The sequence below is a fragment of the Zonotrichia leucophrys genome, chromosome 1 (assembly GCF_028769735.1).
Source record: "Zonotrichia leucophrys gambelii isolate GWCS_2022_RI chromosome 1, RI_Zleu_2.0, whole genome shotgun sequence".
Lineage (NCBI taxonomy): Eukaryota > Metazoa > Chordata > Aves > Passeriformes > Passerellidae > Zonotrichia > Zonotrichia leucophrys.
Genome location: NC_088169.1, coordinates 110,723,752 through 110,747,282, shown reverse-complemented (window position 1 = coordinate 110,747,282; position 23,531 = coordinate 110,723,752). Strand labels below are relative to the sequence as shown.

Below are 23,531 nucleotides of genomic sequence, written 5' to 3'. Positions count from 1 at the left end.
AAAATCTTTCAGAGACCTTGAATGTCAACAGGCAAATTGTCTTCTAAAAATCCTTGTACTTCCTAGCAAACTGGGAAGTCACAACACTCCTCCCTCAGAAGGATGGTGCAAGGAACTTCCTCATTAATCCCTAAAATAAAGCAAATATCTAAAGTAATTCTATCTGATCTGAAGTATATCTGGAAAGGTATTTAAGAAAATCTTATGTTTACTGAATTCCTACTTAAATTCTTTATACAGACATACTGCTTTGTGATTTACTTCTCTGTAATTATCTCTCTATCTTCCCTCCCCTGTAGCTCTCTCTGTGCAGCCTCCTCTGCCCAGCAGTTTCTGTGGCTCTGGGTTGTACAGCTGATTATTCACCACTATTCCTACTGCTAAGCCTGCTCTTTGTTATGCAATGGCTACAATTCATCCTCATCCCACTTTCCCTGCTCCCCTTCTCTCCCTGCCTCCAGGACAAGTTCCCATTCCTTCCTTGCTGTGGCTATAGCAAGGTCACAGCCCTTTTCCCTGCTCTCCCTCTCACCTGTCCAGTTCATAAGCTCTGATCTCACATCTCTATAAAGCTCTTCCTCTGTCCAGACTTCACCTCTTCTTTCCTTCTACTCTCTTACTACACTTAAAGTTCAGTGAAAAACAAAGAAATCCACAAAGGCTGCACAGGATAGTACCACACTGATTTTCAACCCTATTTTTTGCTGGTATCTCCTATTTCAATGACTCCCTAATTCTGTCTAAAATTTGTTTAATGAGAAGTTCTATTAGTAAAATTTTTATCTCGGAAGCCCACGTGAGCAGTTGTATTTGAAATTTGGTTTACTCCAACAAATCCATAAAACCCAAAAATCATCTCTTGATAGATTTCTGCATAAATGAACTTTCTGGCAAAATATAATGATGACTTTTAGATTGATCAGGCAGAAAGGTGACTATTTGAAAGTCTTGTGTCTGTCTGAAGAGGGAACATGTTAGAGGAGAGGATGTCCATTCAGCTGGAGGCAGAGGTAGCAGTGTACTATAAATTCATATTTATAGCAGCCTTGCCACATATAAAATAGGTAAGGGTAGGCATATTGGCAGGGTAACAGCTGCCTTCTTTCAGAATTTGCCTGTACATATCAGAACTGTATTTTTGATGAAGTGATAAGGAAGCACAAGCTGCAAAGTTCTGCCCACTGCTTCAGCTGAAATAACTTCATCTTACCAATGCTTGGAGAACTTCAAAAAACACCCCAAAAGTATTAACACAAACATGCAAAGATCAGTTGTACTTATAAACTTAAGTAATTTTCTCTAGACTGTTGGGTTTTTTCTTCATTTTTGTTCAGGCACAGCAAATAGATGTGTCAGCTTTTTGTTGGTTCAGTAACAGAAAAATCTCTCGAATCCGATTATCCCTATTCATATATAGACTTCAGTTATTTAAAAATAAGTAGTTTGGAGATTTAGTTTTGCTTCAGAAGGTAAAGTAATCTTATTGTTCCCTAATAAGTGTAGCATGAGTCACTTCACTGCAATAGTCCCTCCACATTCCAGTCTTTATTGTCTCCAAATTAAGGAAACTGTTAGATGCATCTTACTGTGAGGAAATGAATATTTCTGATCCCTGCTGCTAAATAACACGGCAGAAAATTCCTCTGAATGTACAATAGACCTGTTTGCTAATATGAAAACTGTCCCTTGAATGCATTATTCAGTCATTTTTAATTTCAGCAATTATTTATAATTTGTTAAACCTGTAGACTAATATCACAGACAAAAATTGAATGTTACTTCTTTATCAAGAGGGGTCCCCATGAGCTCCCAGCCTTTCTTAGTTCTTGACTGAAACTTGATTGTGATAATGAACCATTATAGCCACAGGTCTGTTAAAAGCCCTGCTTTTGTTTTTGAAAGGAGTTGTGACAATTGCCTCCCATTTGAATCAATTTTGCACAACCCTCACAACAATTTTTTACTCCGTGATCATTTATTACGCATTATTACCTGAGTGCTCGGTGACTCCCAGCGCTGCAGAGGGCTCACCCTGCTGAGAGCTGCAGACAAATTGATGGGCAAACAGCCCTAAACATTCTCATTTAAGGCTGTGGAGAGTGTGTGGTGAGGAGAGAGGTGCTCCATCACCCCACCCAGCAGCCAGGGGACACCAGGGCCATGGCTGTGGCACAGCCCTGGTGCTGACCCAGAAGGGCACAGGGCAGGGATGCTCACACTGGGCACCAAAGGAGCCTCTTTACCCCTCCCACTCATAATTAGAGAAGGCAGGAGAGCCTAGCAAGGGTGATTCACTGCCCTGGGAGCAGGATCTGCACCCCACACCGGCACAAAGTCAGACTTGGATGCACAAAGACTTTCACTTGTTTCAGCGGTGCAGGAGGGAGACCTAGATCTTTATGCAAATCCTTCTCCTCATTTCAAAGAACCCTGCTTTTTGACAGGTTTTAAAGAAGAGACATGTTTTTCTTACATTAATGCAGTTTCCACCTCAGCAAAGCAATGTAGTTTAGGAAATGTCTTATTAAAAACAGGTTCTGTCTTTAAATATCTAAGAAACCCTGCCTAACAAAGCTGTGCTGTATGCAGCTTCTTGTTTCTTAGCTTATTCTGCATTATCTAACCTACCAAATATTTCAGAAAGATTCTTTTTATGTAAAACCTGCCAACAAAAATCAATGCATAAGTAGTAGAAAAGTAATTTTGACTAGTGCCTGCATTACCTCCAACACATGAAATTTAACCAGCAGAGCTTGAATTCAATGAAAAACATACATATTAAAAATTAAAAATAGCAAGGACAGAAAATTGAATTGAATCAAGGTTCTCCTATCACTTGGGAAAACATATGTAAAACGGTTTATTGCACAGGAGAGTCCAGACAATATTGACCAAGCCCTTCTTGACTTTCTCTAAAACATTTTTTGCATTAAAAGCAACCAGTAAGAGCAGTGATTTATTTCTAAATTCCCTGTGTGTGCAGAGAGCCACAAAGGTCCTAAAACTGCTGACTAAGATAAATTGCAGGTTGGAATGTATTTAACAAATGATAATGAAAAATGCAGAAAAATATACAGAGGAACAGGAGATAGCAGTGGAATGGAGTACATGACCTGCCTGAGAAGTTACTACACACAGCCGAAGAGCAGATCCAAGTGCAGATAAATTCCCCCAGCTATCAATACCTACAGAATTAAACTGCTATTAAGAGAACACAGTGAATCCTTCAGCTGCTTAGCAAAGATGACTGGGAAACTGGTATTACAGTAGGAGAATAAAACCCCTTTTTTTTTTTTGAGGTTAAGTTAGGAGAAAAGAATGTGCCAAAATTAAATTACTGAGTTGGAGAGAAGGAGTAGAAAAAGAGAAGGAGTAGGAAAAGAGAAGGAGTAGGAAAAGAGATTAAACAGGTGAGTATTAATAGTGGCACCTCCTGCCAGCATGGCTGCCTGCTGCACTGTGCCTTGTTCCTCACTTTGGAGCATCTGGTGTTGGCTGGGATTTGGGGCTGGACACAGAAGGCAATGGACCAGGGGTCCAACAGGGCAGGGCAATTCCTGCCATCCTCTTTTGTACCCAGGTGCAGCCAGCCCTGGCTTTGCTTGGTCTGTTTGCTTTTCAAAGCTCCTCTCCCTGTTTCTCTCTGCAGGGGCGTCTCATCCAGCTGTCCCTGCGAGGCCCTGGCAGAGCAGGTCCTACCCTGGGCCAGGGCTCAGCAGCAGCTACGGAGACTGAGAGCAGCTCATGGAGCAGAGCAGGTGAGAGAAAGCAGAACCTGCCTCCCCCCTGAACCCACCTGCCTTCAGGATTTTCACTTTCCCTGTTCCCAGGCACTCCAGACACGAATGAGATGCACCAAAAAATTCCTCTGTCCACTTAAGAAAGAGCTAATATCGGGAAAGTCCAGTCCAATATCAGAAAACTGACATGGAGAATTAAGAGGGGATATTAAAAGGGAACTTGTCTTTGGTGGATAGGAAATAAATTTAATAAAATCTTCATGCTTATAAATTAATCATGTCTTGCTGAGACTCCTTCACAGGCTTAATGTTGAATTGTTTGTATGACACTACCACAGTGTGGTGCACAAACACTGGAGATGGAAATAACTCCACAGGGAATTGAAGGAATTGTTCTGGAGTGCAGACCTCAATTCACCACCACAGAATCCATGGTAAAGTAGGACTAACACCATTTTAAAAAACAACAATTTAAAAAAGAAACAGAAATATAATTTTATCTCCATGTGGGAACTGGCTTTACCATCTGGGCTGAAAAGAAAGGGAAGACACAACTAACTCCATGATGAGCAGATCCTTCTGGAGACAGGTTTCAATATCTCTCTGTTGCCAGCTTCCTCCTAATTCTGCATATGACCTGAACCCCTATTCCCTGTGTCAACAGGGCCTTATTATTTTCCTTCCCAGCAAAGCCAGCCTCAGCTCTTCTCCTAAGCCCTGGATTTACTCTGAGAAGAGGCCACCAGGCCAATCAACTATTGACCTGCTGCTGTGAATTTTCCTCCACAGAAGCAACAACTCCAGTTTTTCTCCTGAATGAGTTTTCACAAAATAGGACTCTCATCTTTGAGATCCCCTAATCCATCTAAGTCTTGGCTGAGCTGGGTAGCAGTTTCAGAAATAAGTGGAAGCAACACTGAGACAGAACAGGATCATATACTCTTGCTTGCCTGGAAAATCAACACTAAATTTTGTGACTAAGTGAAATATATATTCTGAAATTGAACTATTTAGCCAAAGAAAACTGTATTGATGTCTTCATTCATTTTTCTATTTTTTCTGACTATAACAATATATATATAAAATCTGTTTTCCCACCCTGGGGAGGTCTGCTTTTTCCAAGAAAATCAGATGAGGAAAGGCTTTCTGATATCTCATCAAGGAAAAAATAACCAAACCAAAACCAATCCTCTATACCTAGCTGGATATTGCCACTGACTCATAGGACTGTGTTCCATTAATCCTCCTCTTTTCTCTTTTTTTTTTTATTGTGCTAAAAGAACTAATATTTTTAGCTAATTAAAGTCCCCATTTAGATGTGTCTATCATCAGATGGGAACATTCACTCCCACCTCACGATTTATATTTGCCAGGCTCTTCACCCACCCACCCACCCAGCAGACTGCCAGCCCTGCACAGCCTGCCACAAATCACAATTTCTGACTTGTTCTGCTCTGCAATGACCCACTGCACCCCTGAAACACAGAAAAGAAACTCTGCTGCTTCCCATCCCAAATCAGCCCTAATCCTATGACAGGTGAGCACACAGAAATATTAAAGGCCAAGCTTTGGATTTGCCTTGGTCCTGGTGCACAGCTGTATTTAGAAGGGCATTCAATCATTTAAATCATGTTTATCTTCCTGCACTGAGTGACTTGTGGTTTGCACCCCTCATATTACCCTGCTTAAGCTGGGCTTAACATCAGCAGCTTTATCTTGGCAGCCAGAGGGCATCCAGTGGTGACATTCAGCTTTGCTTTTTGGGACAGCACTAACGGGGATTTCTACCAACTCCTGGTACTACACAAAGCACTGTGGTGATGCTGTAGCCCACCAAAGGGTCTCCTCAGGGTGCTTGGCAAATACAGAACACACAAACTGATGTGTGATGGGGAAAGAGAGAAAAATTTGCGAGGATGCAATGGACTTGGTGGTCTCAAAGGTCTTTTCCAACTTAGTTCTGTGATTCTGTCTGCTTTCATCCCACAGATTCTTCCAGAGCTGCCACTTGATGGGTCCTTTTCCAAAGGAGAGGATGGGGTGGGGGTGGTGTGTGAAAATTTTGTGCTTCAAGCCATGTCTCTGCTTCGGAAGAGGCAGAGGCCAGGTTGGTCATTGTTACATGAGACAACTACGAGAGCTCTGCACTGTCAGATGGAACACACAGAAAAACAACTGGCCTGCTAAAGGTGGGACACCTGAAAGTAACAGGATGAGGAAAAACAACTCTAAAACTCAAGAAAATCCTGCAAGAAAAAAAATAAAAAACAGGTCTGGTAAGATTGCTCCTGATATTTTGCTGTTTTTAATTTGAGCTGTACGGCCAAGCAGTTTTCCCCTCTACCTGCCTTGTTTCTAGATGAGTCATCTTTGTGCTGCCACTGCTCTCACCTCCTTCCTTCCCCACCTGTGGCATTTCTTCCATCCATGGTAAGATCTGCTATTAAAATGCAATGGCAATAATGTAATATTGCTGTTACAATGCAATATTACAGTGTCTGAGTAGTCCCAGCAGCTGATCAAATAACAGATTATGAAAAATAATCTATAACCAAAAGAAGATGCTAAAAACTACCTTGGTTTTACTTCTCCCTCCTCATTTCTTCAAGCCTGTTTGCCTAACATGCACACCAAGGCTTCCAGTGCTTTTCGTAAAAGACCAGATCCTGGCTGCCTTTGGCAACATGCTAAAGAAACACTCATTATTTATTGGATATGACATAGCCTTTGCTACATCCCTGAGTCATTCTTTGATCTCTGCTGACAATTTATTTTAAAGAATTTTGCTATCTTAAAGGATTATAACTGGTACATGGTTTCCTTTCAAAAGGATTTAAGAAAAAAAAGGACAAAAAAAAAAAAAAGAAAAAAACCCTGAAACATCATTTATGTTTTTTTCTACTTTTAAAAAGTTCAGCTAAGTTCACATTCACCAGTTAAGAACTATTTTCATTTGTTTCCTTTCTCTCTAGAAGCAAACCACCACTGCCTCATGACACCATCATTACAGCATTTGTGTGTGAGTTTGTCCTTTCATTTCTTTGATCATGAGGCAGCAAAGACCCTCAGTGTGTCACCTTGGGGTGCTCTGCATGCACTCTAAGCAAGGCCAGCACTTCCATTTTCCTGTACAAAGCCAGAAGGAAGCAGCTTCCTGAAGTGTGGTGCAGTCTGAGATAGGATCCATATCCTAATGAGATTTTTTTTTTTTCTCCCTATGACTACATAAACAGGAGAGATGTTAATTTTATTCAGTTATGTAAGCACCTGTCTCAAGTGGGAACATTTCACTGAATCTCTGTGCTGGCTGGTCAAAAGTGGTGTATAACACCACCTTCACATCCTTAGAAACAGAAGTAATTTTCAGAAGATGCAAGTGAGGACCTTTTTTGTCTTTTTTTCAAGCTCTCCACATTTCCAGAATTGCAATATCAAAGGCAATTTTAGTTTTTGCTTCCCTCATTTTGGGCCCACAAAAGAGATATCTGAGTAATAACATAAAGATTCAATGATTTGGGAACATGCACAGATCAAATTTAATATATTTTTAGCTTTCTGGAAGGATATTTTGATGTATCTTGAGTCAGACTGATATTAGCAAAGTTAATGTTTCTGATTGCTGTGTACAGTGCAGTGAATCATCTCTGTAAGGTGACTATTAGCAGCAGAGGTTAAAAGTTCATTAAAACTAGAAAATTTTCTTGTTAGTTTTCAACATCAAGATACAACGGCATTCATGAAAATTTACCAAGAGTCTGCTCAAATCAGAGAGGCCCTACAAGATCTTAACTGTATATCTGATATATATATATAACTGTATATATATATATATCTTAACTGAATTGCCCACTTTTTACAGTGTGATGGCCAGAATATTGCCATTAATTGCTATATAAACAAATGATATCAAGAGTTTGGCTGCTGTTCGAGCACCTAAACCTGCTAATATGTTTCTTGAAAAATCCAAATATCTAATGGAAGGCAAGCATTAGAGGAGGAAGTGGCTCAAGCACTCCACAACAAACAAGAGAAAAACAATATATTCTGCAGATAGTAATTCATGACCTCACTGAGGACAGCACAGTGCTTGTACAGCATGATTTAGGAATACAGGGAATGTCGGAGTTTTCCTGATTTTTCACTGCCATCCATTTGAAATAGAGAAGGATGATGGACACGGTAGTACACCCCAAAAAAAAGGGGTGAGATAATGGCTTTAGCTGATGTTAGCCCACAATAATCTGCAAAACTTCTATCCAGCACTTAAGAATACAACTTTTTTTTTTGTCCCTTACCATTCTTCCCTCGTAGGCCAGCAAAAGCCTTTTCCCTAAGCAGCCTCTGGCCCTTGGTGAGCCTGCCAGAAAATAGAGGAGTTATTCCCCTGCTAGCCCAACTGGGTAGAGAAAACACAAATTTTGACATTTCCATGGAAAGCAAAGGAAGCAAGTCCTAAAGTATTTTCTGAGAAATTATTTGAAGAGAAAGCATTTTCTTGGAATGTACCCCAGGAGTCTGTCACGTTAGAGCGATCCCACAGGAAGGCCGAGCGTGCAGAGAAAAAGAAAACTTCTCAAGGGGGTTGGGGTTATGGGGGACACAGAAGAGAGGATCCAGACATGGAAATCACTCGTCATGCTGATTGGGGCTGACACATGGCTCTGGAGGCTGAAATAGGGCTGAGGAAGGCATGAGGGCCTCACTTGGACTCAGTTATTTGTGTGAAGGCCCATAGGAGCTAATGAAAAGATGAAGGAAGATATCTGATCAGGATGAAGAAAAGAAAACCTTTCTTCCAAGAAACCTCAGGAAAAGCTTTTGAGCTGTTCCTGAAAAATGATGATTTTTAACAAGAAGCATTAAAGTGACATCTCTGTACACAGGAACACAGCTACCTCCCAAAGAAAGATGAGTTGGCCTTGACACATAACACCAGAAGAAAACAAAGCAGGAGACACGTATAAAGTACAGTGGTATTGCGACTGCTCCTTTACCCCTGCAAAAGTGCAGTGCAAGTGGGAGACATTTGGAACTGGCAAAATTGCGTTTCTACATGGGGCTACACCTTTCTTCAGTTTTACATTTTCTGTGTTTGACTGGTTTATAAGAATTATTCTTAAAAGCTAGGACCTCAGACTGAATGGTCACTGAATGGTTTGTGAAGCAGGTCTTGGTACAGCCTGCTTTATTTTAATTACCTGGATCTGTAGATTTGTCTTTGTTGCCATGACCTTAATTTTCTGATGTTGTGGCTTTATGACAGCTGAAATTCTATCACTGATATTAAGATGTGGTGCATAACTAATGGCTCTAATATCCTCCTCCTTTATTGCTAGGCCTTTAAATGAAAATGTTATTTTCAAAATCTACCCCAATACCATTGTTCATGAAGTGAATGCCATCTTTTGAAAAGTGTTTCCAATCTTTTTTTTGCTTGGAAAAATACTCAAATGTTTTATCTCTACGTTAACTTCTTCATTTATTGGCCTTTTTGGCCTTTTTCTGGCTTTCCTGTGTCTGAACCTGCTAAATTTCAGAGCACTGCATGTGCCTGAGAGATCCATTGCATAAATCCCTTTTCCTGGTCTCTGGTGATGTTACCTTTTTGTGGTACATTGCTGCTTTTATGGCTATGTCCAAGAGAAAGTATGCTCCTCCTTTTGCACATGCAAATAAATGTAGACTTATATGTAACATATGAAACTCCCTTGTTCACATCTTTATTAAAATATAATTATATTTGGTAGGGTTGCCAGAGACCTTTCACTTTAACTTGCTGCTACACCTCATGTCCCTCATGGCCCTTGACTACTGTCTCTGCAATGCCATTGACCTGAATATTCCTGTATTTTCATTCCTGTTTTCATTTCTGCCTGGTGGAAACATCTGCTCAGCCCCTCAAGCCATGCAGGGAGCCTGGTTTCATTCAGGTGTCAGAAAGGCAGCAGGATTAAACCACTTCAATGGGTGGCATGCAAGCACTGACAACTTTTAGTGGAATAGAATAGGGAATAGGAATTAGTGCTTGGATCATAATGCTTTCTGTGCAGGCAACCACAGACCTCGCTACCAAAGGAAAAGTATTTGATATCAGGCACCAACTGTGCATTCAAAATAGAAAAGGCAGCAGGCCTTCTCTTGATGAGTTTAAGCGTTCAGGGACACGTTCTGTCTCCTTTTGTGCTCACTCTGATTAGTCTCTCACTCCCTTTATATTCCTGCTGTAACTGGGAGGGCAGAATGTGAGTTATACAGTAGTGACATGGATGGCAGAATGCAGTCTACAATAAGCCACAAAAAAAAGTACAATACCCCAAAAGAAAACAAAATTACTGGTATGGCAACAAGGAACACTGACACTGAGTAATTAAATGGTAGGATATTGGTTAAAAAAAAATAAATTAAAACCCCCCAATATTAGGTTACTATATTTATCCTTTATTTGCACTCCATTATTTTGCTGCACCTCCCTGACACATTTTATTTCTTAAGATTTTTGGTTGAAAGTGTAGATAAATAATCTCTATTTTATCACTAGAGACACTATTATCACAATATTAGAGACCTGAATTCCCTTTTCTTGTCTTCAGTGGGTGGCACAGAGTGTTTCTAAAGCTCATCTTTTCCACTGTGTCCAGTGCTTTTTCAATGCTAAATCTTTTGTTTTAAGCACACAGAGCTGCATTGCCCAACTCCTGCACTGTGTGACTAAATATGCTTTAGGTCTCATGAAGAAAGAATTCTCCAGACTTACTTAAGTTGAAAAGATACTTGCCTGAGTCTTCCCCAAATCTGCTACGACATCATTATATCAAAATGGATTAATGTGACAAGAATGTGAATATTCAGGTCAGGGGGTGAGTTCAAACAATTTTTAAAGCTCACTCCAATTTAAAATTGTGTGAAAGTAGGTTACTCTCACAGTGACTAAAGCTAGGAAATACTGCTGTCCTTTTAAGCATCACAGGGGATGGATGCCAGCATGGCATCCCAAGGAATGGTAAATTCTTAATGTGAGGAATTGGATAATACATCACCTCCAAAGGTTGGGGGGAGAGATATGAAAGATTGAAAAGCCTTAAAGGACACAGCTGAAAGCTGGCTGCTGCATATCCTTGAGATGCTCATGCAAGGACTCTGTGATGTACAATGCTGAAAGAAGAGGCAACCGTGGGGTCTGTGGAGACGAGGTACCTCTGTCAGTGCTAATAAGATGTGAGGTTATCTCACTGCCATGTTTGGGTCAGAAAAACACTGGAGCTCCTCTGAAGACACATGGCTAAAAAGACAATGAAAGAGCTGAAGAGCGACCACTTTTCACACAGCCTTTCCTCAGTGTGAGAAGATTAATGGTAGACTGATATCACTCTGGAAGCAATGCTAAGGCTCATGGAAAACGAGGAAGGGATTGGTAACTGCCAGCATGGTTCCACTAAGGGCCTAAATCATACCTGCCAAATTTAGTGGCCTAAAACTGCATTGGTGGATAAATGAGGAATAAGAGATGCCATTTACCTGGAGTTGTGCAGAACATTGGACAGTGTCCTACATGACTGTTTGTCTATAAACTGTGGAGGCTTGGATTTGATGAATGGAAAACCTAGTGTAGGAGGAATTGGCTGGATGGTTGCACCCAAAATTGTGGTCATCAGCTCAACATCTCTGGAGGGAAGAACTCATTGTGGCCCTCCAGTGCCTCTAGGAAGCCTACAAGAAATATGGGGAGGGACTTTTTCCATCAGTTTGCAGGTGTAGATTAGATTTTGAAAGAAATTCTTTACTCTGAGGGGAAATGAAGCACTGGAGCAGGTTGCCCGAAAAAGCTGTGGATGCCCCATCCCTGGAAGAGCTCAAGGAGAGGTTGGATGGAGCTCTGAGCAACCTGGTCTAGTGGAAGGTGGCCCTCCCATGGCAGGAGGGTGTGGAAATGTTGTTTATGGTCCCTTGCACCCAAATCATTCTACAATTTTATAGTTTTGTGACAAATGGCATCTTCATCTCAAGAAAGTGACTAGTTCTCTTTTCTATTTCCCCTTTTCCTTTCTCTGTCTTACTTGCTTAGAATTCAGCCATTATTTTAGGAGACTGTAGAGCTTTCTTGATCTCAGCAAGAACACAATCTTTATGGATATGTGCAGTGTCCAGGCACTTGACAATAAGAGTCTTTAAAAATCTAAGAAAGAACAACCCATCCCAAAACCTACATGGGTAGAAGGCTGAATTAAGACTTATTCAGGACTGAGGATTCTGGTTGGGTCAGATCTCCATAAAAAGCACTGGCTAACGGCTCCATGTGTTTTATTATTATATTTTTACCCATCCTTACCTGGCTTGACAGTGATTTTTTTTTTTCTCTGAGCCATGGAAACAGCAGCATGGGACACAGATCAGTAGCACATTGCCAAACTGATACTTGGATGATCAATAGCTGAAAAGTAAAAAAGAGTGCCCAACCCATACAAAAAAAGATAGTAATAAAGAAATCTCACAAGAGAAAGAGAGAGCTCCTTGCTGCAGCCACAGTCCAAATTCTCTCTCTCACCATCCCAGCCAAAGTCCAAGATGGATACAGAAATTGTATCCCCTGTTCCCTCTTCCATCTCTCCTCGCAACCTTTATCTTTAACCTCTCTTCCTCCAGTCAACCAGAGAGTCAGAAATGTTTTGTTGCATCAGTCAGATACAGTTTTGCTTTTCTGAGTTTTTTGTGTTTTGTTTATCTCTGGTATTTTTCTGTTTTGCTCTGACAGTGTAACCTGAGGTTTTGTTTTCACCTCCTGACTTTGGTATTTGCTCTGATCCAAGTCAAGACACAGATCATGATATTTGAGTGGGATATAAAGGAAAGATGACATTTTCCTGGTCCTCTATTTCTGCCCATGGGACTGGCCTTTCTCTCAGGGGACATCTACCAAGCAGAACAAAGGTGAAATTGGAGTAAGTGTCAACATACACACCCTTGTGCAGTGACTACTTCTTTCAATAGGATGTAAAAGTTGCCAGAGATTGGTCTAGTCCCTCCTAAGTGTCTTCAAGCTCCTAAGACTTCAAAAGCAGCACATTAATTCCTTGTCTTTTAAAACAGGGAGATGTTCAAAGAGAGACTCCACATAAACCTTTCATGTTTGCAATATAGCAATATTCCTTCCTCAGCTGAGTTTCTTCTTCCTCTATAAATAATCTGCCCTTTTTTTCCCTAGTTTTACAGGTTAATTTAACCTAACAGGTTGTTCCTTGTCACATTTTCCTTTCTGTCAGATTCCAATACCCATATTCTACATGTAGCAGAACTTATCTGGAACTTTTATCCACCTGGGAAGATGGAGATTAACCATCCCACCTTCGTACTTGATTGCCAGTGGCATTATGCTGCCTTTTGCCTGATAAGCCAAACAATTCCTAATCCTCATTTACACAGTCAATAAACTCCTGAACACTTCTTCTCAGAGTCCTCCTTATATTTCTGCATCTTCCAGTAAATTGTGCTTACTCTGCTGTGGCTGTAGCCCACTGCAGACTGGGAGTTTTAGCCCACAAGCAGGGAGAAGAGATCAATTTTTCCCCTCATTCCAGAAACATTAAAAAACATGTAAAAAAACATCTTCCTTTTTTTATTTTGGCTATGCAATTTCAGTCTAGTCTCTGAACTCGGACAACAGTTTCTAGGAATCTATTAATTCTTGGAACCTCCTGTTAAAATGCCTCCATCTGATCCAGATCTTTCTTTAAGCAAGTGCCCCAAATTCAGTATAACCCTTTAGCCCTGAGGCACAGGGATCTTCATCAAAGTGCAGCAGAATGGAATCAGTCCCTCAAGTGCCCTGCTGCCTCCCAGTGTGGCGTTTGGATTCACCACAGCAGTGTGACATTTTTAACTCATGACTCAGACCTATTTGCTGGTGGTTCAGCACAACCCCTGACCCTTTCCTGTAGAACAGCTTCCCAGCCAGCTGCTCCTCATACTTTATTTATGCCGTTGACTCAGCTTGCCTGCGTGAAGGATCGTGCACTTCCCCCACTTCCATTTCAGCTCACATTCCCCAGGTTGCGAGGATCGTTCTGAATTCTGCTCTGGCTGCCCAGGGCACGCAGCCTCCTCCTTCCCAGCCTGCCCACACCTTGAGGGTGGGGATCATTAATGAGCAACCAGAAGCACAGGGCAGCTCCAACACCACTCTTTTGATAGAAAATCTGATAATTGCCTTCTGTGTAGAAGTTTCAAACAATTTTACACACACAGAGATGCTGTCACAGATCTCTGCAGACTGTGCTTTCTTTACTTTTGAGGATATCAGGAGAGACAGGGTCAGAAAACTTCCCAAACTCAAGACACAAGGGATTCACTGCTTCTTCCCTGGCATGCTGCAGAAGCAAACTAGGTTGGTGGAAACACTTGTTTCCCCCCAAAAAATCCATTCTTTAAATGCAACTTTGGTCTAACATCTTTCAATATTTTTTTTTTCATTGGCTCCTTCAGCTCCCAAAATAGGGATCTTGGTGTCCTTCATGATAACCACCATCTCTGATAACACCACACTGATCTCATTCCCACAAGTGGATTCAGATCTTGGATGCTCTCTGTGTATTCACTAAGAGATTATCTGCAACATCACCTCAAATTATTTAGGGGAACGATATATACAAGTCTCCAAAATTACAATTCTGACCTGTCAGTAGTACTAGGAAACGGTGGGGAAAGTCTTGCTTCCATATCCTTTAATTAATAATATTTTTTAATAAAAACCCCCTCAATTTCAGCTGTACAAATCATCTCCATTTTTTTAGTTGTCCCCAAATTCATTATTATCTTTTGTTGAAAAAAAGAGTTTTTTAAAAAGTCTATCTTTAAGAAAAGAAAAAAAAACAAAAAGAGTGCCACTTTTCCTCTATCCTGCCTAGTCTCAACACACACATAACTTAATTCAGCATGGATCCACTGTACATTCCAGGCCCATCAAGACAACTTTGCTCATAATGTGATTTTCAGTGTTTGTGAGAATAGGTTATTGGTTAAACAGATGGGGGAAGAAGGGAGCGAGGAGAGCTTTTGAAGTTATGAGATCATAGAAAATTTATTCTGATGGTCGAATCAAGGGACTTGAAAACTGGTGATAAAAAAAAGGATTTTGCAATTTCTCATGTCTAGTTAAATTTGTATCTACTCAGGGCATTGCCCTTATACTGCAGCTGAAAAACCTGTAAGACATCCAAGGTTATACTGCAGCAGGGCACCTTCCCTGGCTTCTAATAAATTTAAATTAAGAGAGCCCTGAGTTATTGAGACAAAAGCTGAAATAGTCTTCTGTCTGACAGGCTCAGAAAAAGCAAATTATCCCACCTGAAAGGATGTATTTTGCTGAATGGGCACTCTGGAGTCACTCTGCTAAAATACACTTAAAGCGATGTCAGGATAAATATCCTTATTTGTGTTTGCAATTATAATTTATACTCAATATACAGCACCAGATAGAACAGAAGAAAAATGACCTTTATAACACGAGGTATTCAGGAAAAGCAGCACCAGAGGATAACTAAAGGGCTCCCATCAGTTAGCAAACAGCTCAAAAAAAGTAGTTTTTTTGATTTTGACTCAGCAGGGCAGCAATAGGGATTTACTGGGCTATCCATCCTTGAATCGAAAAGCTTTTGAAGGGATCAGCCCCAGCTCGGTGTCCTGGCAAAGGCCAAGTTCGCAGAGCAGGGACATGGACCAGGGACATGGGCATCACCCCCTGCCCTTAAGATGCTTCTGTTCCCCCTGTCTGGCTGCCCACCAGAACCCACAGCTCTCTGACCCTGTAAGAGACGTCCTTTCTGCCTCAAAAGCTGCAGGGACTGATAAATTGCCTTTCCTTCTCATTCCAAGGATTTCTCTTCCTCCCCTGGCACACAGAGCATAATTTCTATCATTCTGCATCTGCAGGAATTCTCATTAAAACTTCTGGAGCGCTGTCCTTGTGATTATCCTGTTTTTCTAAAATTGAGGGCACACTTAGGGGAAAACAAAGAGTGTTCACGACTTTCTCAGAGCAATACAATACATATGCAAATAAACAGATAAAAATCCCTCAGTTTCTCAGAGAATGTCCACAGCCCAAATGGGCATAATTCTACTTTTTTTGCCCCCAACTACAAGCAAAATGTCCCCCTTTTTCACAAGTTCAGTCTTCTGTTGTTATGAATGTTATCTAGAAATAGAGATACTGAAAACCAAGCTACAGTTTCAAAACCACTGGTATGTGCCAATAAATTTGCTTGTCAAAAGGAACAGAAAAGGGGCTTTATAAGAGATGTAGAAGTTCAGTATTCAAATGCTGCTCTAGATATTTGAATAACTAAATGAGGAGATACATTATCTGCCTTTTATCATTTCCACAATTTTGATGTCAACTATTTCACCCCACTTCAAAACCCAGACTTGCAAATTTATTTGGCTTCACAAACCACCTGGCCCAATGAAGAGCATCATGGACAGGACTTGCAGGTTGGGCAGGTATCCTAACCCAAACCTACAGATAAAACTCCTGCTTCTGTCCAAGGGGGTCACACTTCTCTGGAGTCTTTTTTAGGCAAAGAATTCTCTCCCTTGCAACTGCAGCTTCACTTGGCCACACTAACAGTAAAATAACAATAACAATGATAAAATTCAGCAAAGCATAAAAACTTGTAGAACAGCTATAGTGATGCTTCTGCCATTTTTATGGGGCACTAATCTGGTTGCCTCATATGGAAGCAGATTATGGGCTCATAAAGCAGCACAAGGGATCTGGGGTGTAATGACTTTAGTAGGTACAGCAGCAGCTTTGCTACAGCTCCCCTCTTGACAAGCTGTGTGATGTAGGATGAGAAGTATAAATATAAAATCAATCTAAATTTTATTTGATTGTGATTTCCACCTTATCAGGACAGAAAGAGATCGAAGGAGAGCACAAAGTAGCAGAGACAAATGCAAAAGCCTATCCTATAATAAAAGCTAATGCTCTCTCAGCTGCCTAAGTGTAAAAATATTTCTGCAGATGCACAGAACACTAAAAGTATTTACACAATTCATACAAATTAACAGGTTTAAAAGCAAGTAATCAGCTATACAATAGGAAAGAGTAAAAAAAAAAGGCAGAATTAAGTAAATTGAGGTATCCCTCCAGAAGCTGTCATTTGAGTTACATCAGCTCATTTCATTGGTATGGAAGAATATCAAAACCATACCTCTGAAATGACAAAATTGTGCATTTTATGCCAGCCTAGAAAAAAAAAAGGTAAAATGACAATTTTGCTTGATTGCATATTTGTTCTGCTCTGTTTACAAAGGAGTAATTATACATATTTCATTTTACATATTCATACAAAATGGATACGAACAGAATGAGACTCAGCAGCTACAAAGACTGATAAGACAGAGTGGCTGTATGTATCCAATGCTCAAAAAGTCTGCTGAACATCTTTTTGCATCAGCTACCAATATAATATCATAGTATTGTTTCTATTTCTTTGTGTCATTTTGAATTTAGAGATGAGACAAGGACCTGTTTTTATTTTAGTTGCTGTTATTTAGTGTGTAGCAGCATGAAATCCAGGTCTGCAATTGTAGCAGCTCATTTCTAAACACCACTGCACTTCTAAATAAAGCCTGAATCTCTCTGATCATCCATGATAGAGCTGTGAAAATGAAGCTACTCCCATAATTTTTTTTTTTTTAAATCCTATTGTACTTACAGTGTAGTTTCAGAGCAGTTTGGACAGAGAAGTTGTTTATGTGCCATACTTCAATAGCAATGCAATTTTTGACAGAGCCTTATGATGTACAATCTGGAGCTATTTGAATCTAGTTGCAAATTCAGCCCTACCTGGTTCCATTTAAATGCTGCTTGGGGTTTTGGACTCTCCTGCCTCCCTCAAGGATGTCCCAGGGCTGTGGGGAAGGCCCTCATAGAAGATGTAATCAAGAACACCTCTCCACTCCTGCACACTGCTAAGTTACTGCTGCTGTTACAGAATTTAGACCTTCAGGCACCAGAAGAACAAATATCTGCTCTCTGGAGTCTGTAAAATGAAACCTAACTTGTGCAAATGTCCAGTGTATTTCTTGTTCACAAGTCTGCTCTCTGAAAAGTCTCTCAAACCTCTGAAAGTGCTGCAAACTCTCCCACATATTCTCCTCCACCTCATCAGCCCAGAAACCCCATGAGTTGACTGTTACCTTGTCTGCTTTCACATACACAAGTAAAAAATATTCACCATTTTCCCCTCATACTGCCTGATTCTGTCTTCAGCCACAGGATTTTTTAAATAGCAGAATGAAATTTTTCTAATAAATTAATTGAAACAGCAATCCAACAAGTTCTTTAGATTACAGATGTTTGCAAGCCTTGCTTCCAAGTCTGTGTCTCCAAAACAGACACAGGCATACAGGAAGGAACTTGTCAGATGTTTTGAGGGTTTTATATCGAGTAGAAAGAGATGTTTCTGGTAAGATTGGGGTAATGAAATACTCCTGGGTTGAAAGTGGGCTTGGTAACAGCTGCACATGCAGAAGACCTGGTGGAACATTATAAAATGCACCACGAAAGTAAAGGCCAAACATGCAGGAAGTTAAAATGCACATGTCCACCAGAATCAGAGAAGTAAATAAAGGGATCTGTTGGAAAATAGAAATCCAGTTAAATATCTGTCATAAACAAATAATAGAGTGCCTAATGATCTTTGAGTTTCAGCTGCTGGATTGTCTCTACCCCTCAACACTGCCTTTCAGTGTCCTTCTCTTTCACATAATCAGAAGTTGGGCTGTGTGGCCTGGGCAGCAAAATATTATTGCAGGGGTTTGCATCAACCAAGGAGCTGTCTAGCAGCAGGATAAACTGCCACAAAAGCAAAGTTATCTTACTTTTATGTAAATTCCATCTTTGACCTGCCTGCAGCTGACGGTGCATATTTTATTGTGTTCACTGGGTTTTCATTAGAGTCCTTGTCATTTGCTGAGAGGTTTTTTAACTTCATTTAAATCTCCTTGTGCCTCAGAAATGTCAATAAATGTCATTGTTATCATCAGTTTTGTCCTGGGTTGACTTTTCTGAGTTTTCTGTCTCTGGATTTGATTAAAATTGGGAAATAAATAGCGAATAACATATTGATTGCAGGCTGGGAAAGGTTGCAGATAATTTATTATCTGTGAGCATGATATCAAGGTTTTTTCTACCAGAATTTTCAGACTAACAAAATTCATTCTGATGGAAAAGTGCAGTTTATAGCTATTCTTTAGTGGAAAGTAGTTTTTCAAGTCTTTGCTTGGTCATCTATAGACCATAAATCAAGCTAAGATCAATGGTAGTTACTTCACACTGTTAGTTTAGCAGACCTTAAAAAGGAAGCTATTAGAGATTATTAAGCCTGAAATCACAATGCCTTTCTTACAGGGGAAACAAGAAAAAACAAACAAGGAAAACAAAAAAAAAAAAGAAAAAAATTCCACCAGACACTGCCTGTGAACATTAATCTAAACCATAATTCACTGTATTAGCAGTAATTTCATTATATTGCTTTATCCAGTCTTACAGAAGAGTAATTATTTGGAGCTATATGTCCTAAACTGACATTTTTACAATCTCCAATACTGCATCACTAGCCAAGAGAATGAAAACTTAACTCACCAGCATATGCTTCTGCACTTTTCATCATACCAATGAACCCTCAAGAATGTTCCTGCTTTCAAATCTTCCCATGACTGGGAAAATCTGAGCATAACAATGGCAATGATTTAGAGACAGCAAAATGAGACAAAGCCAGATAAGACATCAATCAGGCCCTTCAGTCTTTGCTGTTTACCTCTCAAAGAGTACCTGATCTAATGCCCATTTAGTCTAGAGGAGCTCATTTACAATTTCAATTGTAATTACAGTCAGAGCCTTTGCCTCTGACTGCTGTCACAAGAGGAGACTGCTGGTATTACAGCAAACGGAATTAATAATCAGAAAACATATTAATGTGTCTGCTGGGCTGAAGAATCACTGTTATATTTTATTCCCCTGAAATGCCAACAGTGCTGCTGTTTATTAAGGACAGCTCAGGTAAGCAACTGTTCTACCACACACCAGGAAAGAACGCCAGAATGTCCAGAGTTCCAGAAAACCTATAAGGAGCGCTGGACCCCAAAAACAAACCCTGTCCCCACCTTTGGCCTGTCAGAATCACAGTTACTGCTCTGTGGCTCAGGTGGGCTTGCAGACTGGATGCCAATGAACACCACTAATGCCAAATCCCAGTAGCAGGAAAAAAAAAATATTACACTTTTCCAGAACCTTCTGAGACACCCCATTTCCATCATCCCTAAATCCCTGACAGCATTTAATGTGCTCATTCTCACTCTGCTGAAGGGAAGGCATCCACATGCTGCCTCAGATGGGATCGCTTGCTAAGCAGGTTAGAACTGGTGTTGTGATTACTGTAGCATCAAATTCAAAAGACCCTGAGTTATTCCAGCAGCTCTCTGGATTGAACAGACCTGGCTCCCTGTATGGCAAGTGCAGAGCAGCAGCAACACACAAACAACCAACTTATTCAAAGGCACACCTCAGGCATGTTAGTGACAGAATACAGGAATACAGACAGGATACATTAATCATTCCATTTAAGAGACATAAATGAACATTGCTCAGCAATACTTGCACATATGTATATACTATGTATTTACTATGTATATATTGTATATATTGTATGTATATATTATATATTAATAATACAATAATATATATTATACAATATATAATACAATAATGTATATTGTATATATTGTATGTATTATATGAAATATATTATATATAATATGTATATAATATATATACAATATATATAAGCTATATATACAATATATAGTATCTTTCTATATATGTGTATATATATTATTCATGTATGTACTATGTACATAAATGAATATATATACAATATTTGCTAATCCACACACCTGCCCCTAGGTTCAGATCAGGTTTTCCATGTATGTATGTCCACAGTCAGGAAAGCTGCCACTCTTAAGTGACACCATCAGTCAAACAATTTATTAACAGATGATTACTATTAATACAACATAAACCATTCTAGTAGTATTGAAAAGCCGGAATTTAGTACCTCTGGCTAACAAAAAAACCCCAAAAACCCCAAAAATAAAATAACAACCCCAAAAAAACCAATAAAAACATCAAGTGGCACGATATGAGAGGATTAAACTTGATATTATCTTCTGGGCATTTTTAAAGAGTAAACTTGCTTTCTACCACACTCATTGTGAGCTGTTGGAGGACAGTTACCATTTATTACAGGGAAGGACTCCTGTAAAGAGAGAATGAGCCAGAAGAACTGTCTCAACAATAACAGAGCTGGAAATGAACTGTCTGGAGACAAGATGCCTCGTGTAAGGTATTGAGCTACACACACTTTGTTCTGTGTCTTATTCATTTGTAATATCAGGGGTCATGGTGCATTTACTGAGGGCCCAGATGCTGGTATTGCTCAAGCTATTGCTTTCTTACTAATGTGAAAGCAGAAATACGAAGCATGCAGGAGAAATAGCCCAGGTCTGGAGGTGAGCAAAATGGCAAACAGAGCAGAGTCATCCCTGTGCTTCCATTTCAAGCTGAACCCTGGCATTAGCCTGTGAACCTCGCTTTCCAGACACATGCCCTCTGTAGCCAGGGCCCCTCTTCCACCAGTGGACTCCTAATGGTGTTGCTGTAACAGAAGAATCACTCTTACATCGTTTACACTCCTATGGGGACAGATCCTATGAAAGTAAATGAAAAATAAACATTACTGCAGTCGTTCTGCTTCCTGCCCCAAATTATTCAGACAGTACCAACGACCCAAGCAGCAGAAGACTACTCATTGTCACTTGCAATAAACGTGGAAAGGTAGACTCTGCAGAGTTAGTTTGCATAGAAACATACCTAATATTTAATCTTTCAACATTTTTAGTTAAGCTAGAGATGGATTTTCAAGAATTTCTGAGAGATTTCAGCAACACAAATTCCACTGAAATGAATGGGACTTTTTCTCCAAGTTGCTTTCCACTCTCCTCATTAAGTCCAAGACATTATTTTTACTGTTTCTCTACCTCTATTACAAATGTCTGCAGCATTTCCCAATGTACAATTAGACTTGGTAGCTTCCTACACTGCCCAAATATTAATACAATCTGGAAACTTGGGAAGATTAAGTTCAACTGCAGCAGTTTCATGCCCTGCACACTGAGCTGCCCTCAAGCATTTGTCCATGGGAGAGGGATATGTCAATGCCTGTGAGAATAACACCTCCCTGGTACAGGCAATACACCTGGCTCATAAGAATACAGAGCATGATCACTGGAACCTCATTTCCATGAAGCTCACCCATATCTGGAACTGCTGAAATTTAGTGTAGGACACCTAATTGAAAAGGTAAGCAAAGAAAAATCTTGAAATACAGACTTTTTTACGTGAGTATTATTATTCTGTTTCCACTGCAGCTTTTCATTGCTGTGTTTCAGGCAATGACAAACCCTTTCACCTCAGAAACAATCAATGAATGGGATATTTGAAGTGGTATGGTGGGCAGAGGGATGCACACATACAATGTTTTTTTTTCCTGATTTCCCTGATCACCCACTTCCCAGAGATTCCATGACACCCCATCTGCACACTGGGCAGCATCTGTGCATTGAGCTGCAGCACTGCATCCCTCCAGAGCTGGGATGGAATGCTCCCTGCACTCAGGATTCTGTGCTAACGCTGCTGCTGACACCGAGGCAGTGCCCAATCAACTCCCTGAGCCAAGTGCTGACAGACCCCAGAGAGGCTCCTCTGCCCCCGCCGTGATGAGAGGGCAAAAGGAGAAGGAACAGAGTCCATTAACGACTTGAGGAGGATGTCAAGGGATTAAATATTGTTCTGAGTTTAGGATGAGATGTGGAGTGACTCACAGCTCTGCTGATCCACTGGGAAGGGAGGAGCAGGCTGCAGAGGGAAGGTGAGCAGAGGATGCAGCACAGAAAGAGCAGAAATTTCACCCAAACTTTGAGGTACAACCTCTGCTGAGAAGAAATATAGCTGTGCTGTCTCACACACACTCTCTCCTGAGGCCTTTGGAGGGTGCAATTTACACTCTTGCAGCTGTCCCTGAGCCCAGCACCACAGAAGGGATGGATCAGGAATTTCAGTTTCTCCTGGTTCTCCCTTTGCCTGTTGCCAGGGGAAATACCCAGAGCATGGAAGGGCAGCATCTGCACTGTAACCAAAAGCAGAATCCATCTGCACAAAGCCATAACTCAGTTCCTTGTGACCAGCTGAAAGTTGATGTTCATCTCAGAAAAGGGATTCGGAAAGCCCCTCATCAGGACATTCTAAGGTGCAGGTGTGACAGTGAGCAGAACAACTTTCCTTACACATTTAATTACAGTTAAATATCTAGTTTTTAGCCCTTCTCTGCCTCTCAGACCCCTCTGCATCTTTTCATTATTCATTTTACTAAAACACCTTATTTTTCTTAGATAAATCACAGTTCAGAAAACCCTTATGCAATTCTGAGCATTGTAAAGTTTGCTGAAATGGATCCAGTGCATTACTCGAGCAGAGAAAAACACATCATTCCTGTGCTGTTGCAGTGAATGTCACAGAGAGTGAAACAAAAGAAATGTTTAATTACACTGCCACTAAGGCTTACTCAGACCCCCCGATCCTCCTCATCCCAGTACAATAGCAATAATCAAGCTAATCAGGAAGCTGGTGTTTATAAATCAATTAATACATCAATTAATGCACTGCTTAATGTGCTG

General features: G+C 40.4%; 2 long non-coding RNA genes across 2 annotated transcripts in view; both read right to left on the bottom strand.

The window, feature by feature from the left end:
* LOC135443332 (uncharacterized) overlaps positions 1–23,531 on the bottom strand; it is a 67,038-nt gene that overhangs the window by 5,452 nt on the left and 38,055 nt on the right. The window lies entirely within an intron of this gene.
* The window catches only part of LOC135443324 (uncharacterized), a 34,962-nt gene continuing 17,518 nt past the window's right edge, over positions 6,088–23,531 (bottom strand). Inside the window, exons 2-3 of the long non-coding RNA XR_010438967.1 lie at positions 12,067–12,168; positions 6,088–6,180 (exon numbers count right to left, since the gene is read on the bottom strand). This is a non-coding gene — a long non-coding RNA (uncharacterized LOC135443324). The remainder of the gene's footprint in view (positions 6,181–12,066; positions 12,169–23,531) is intronic.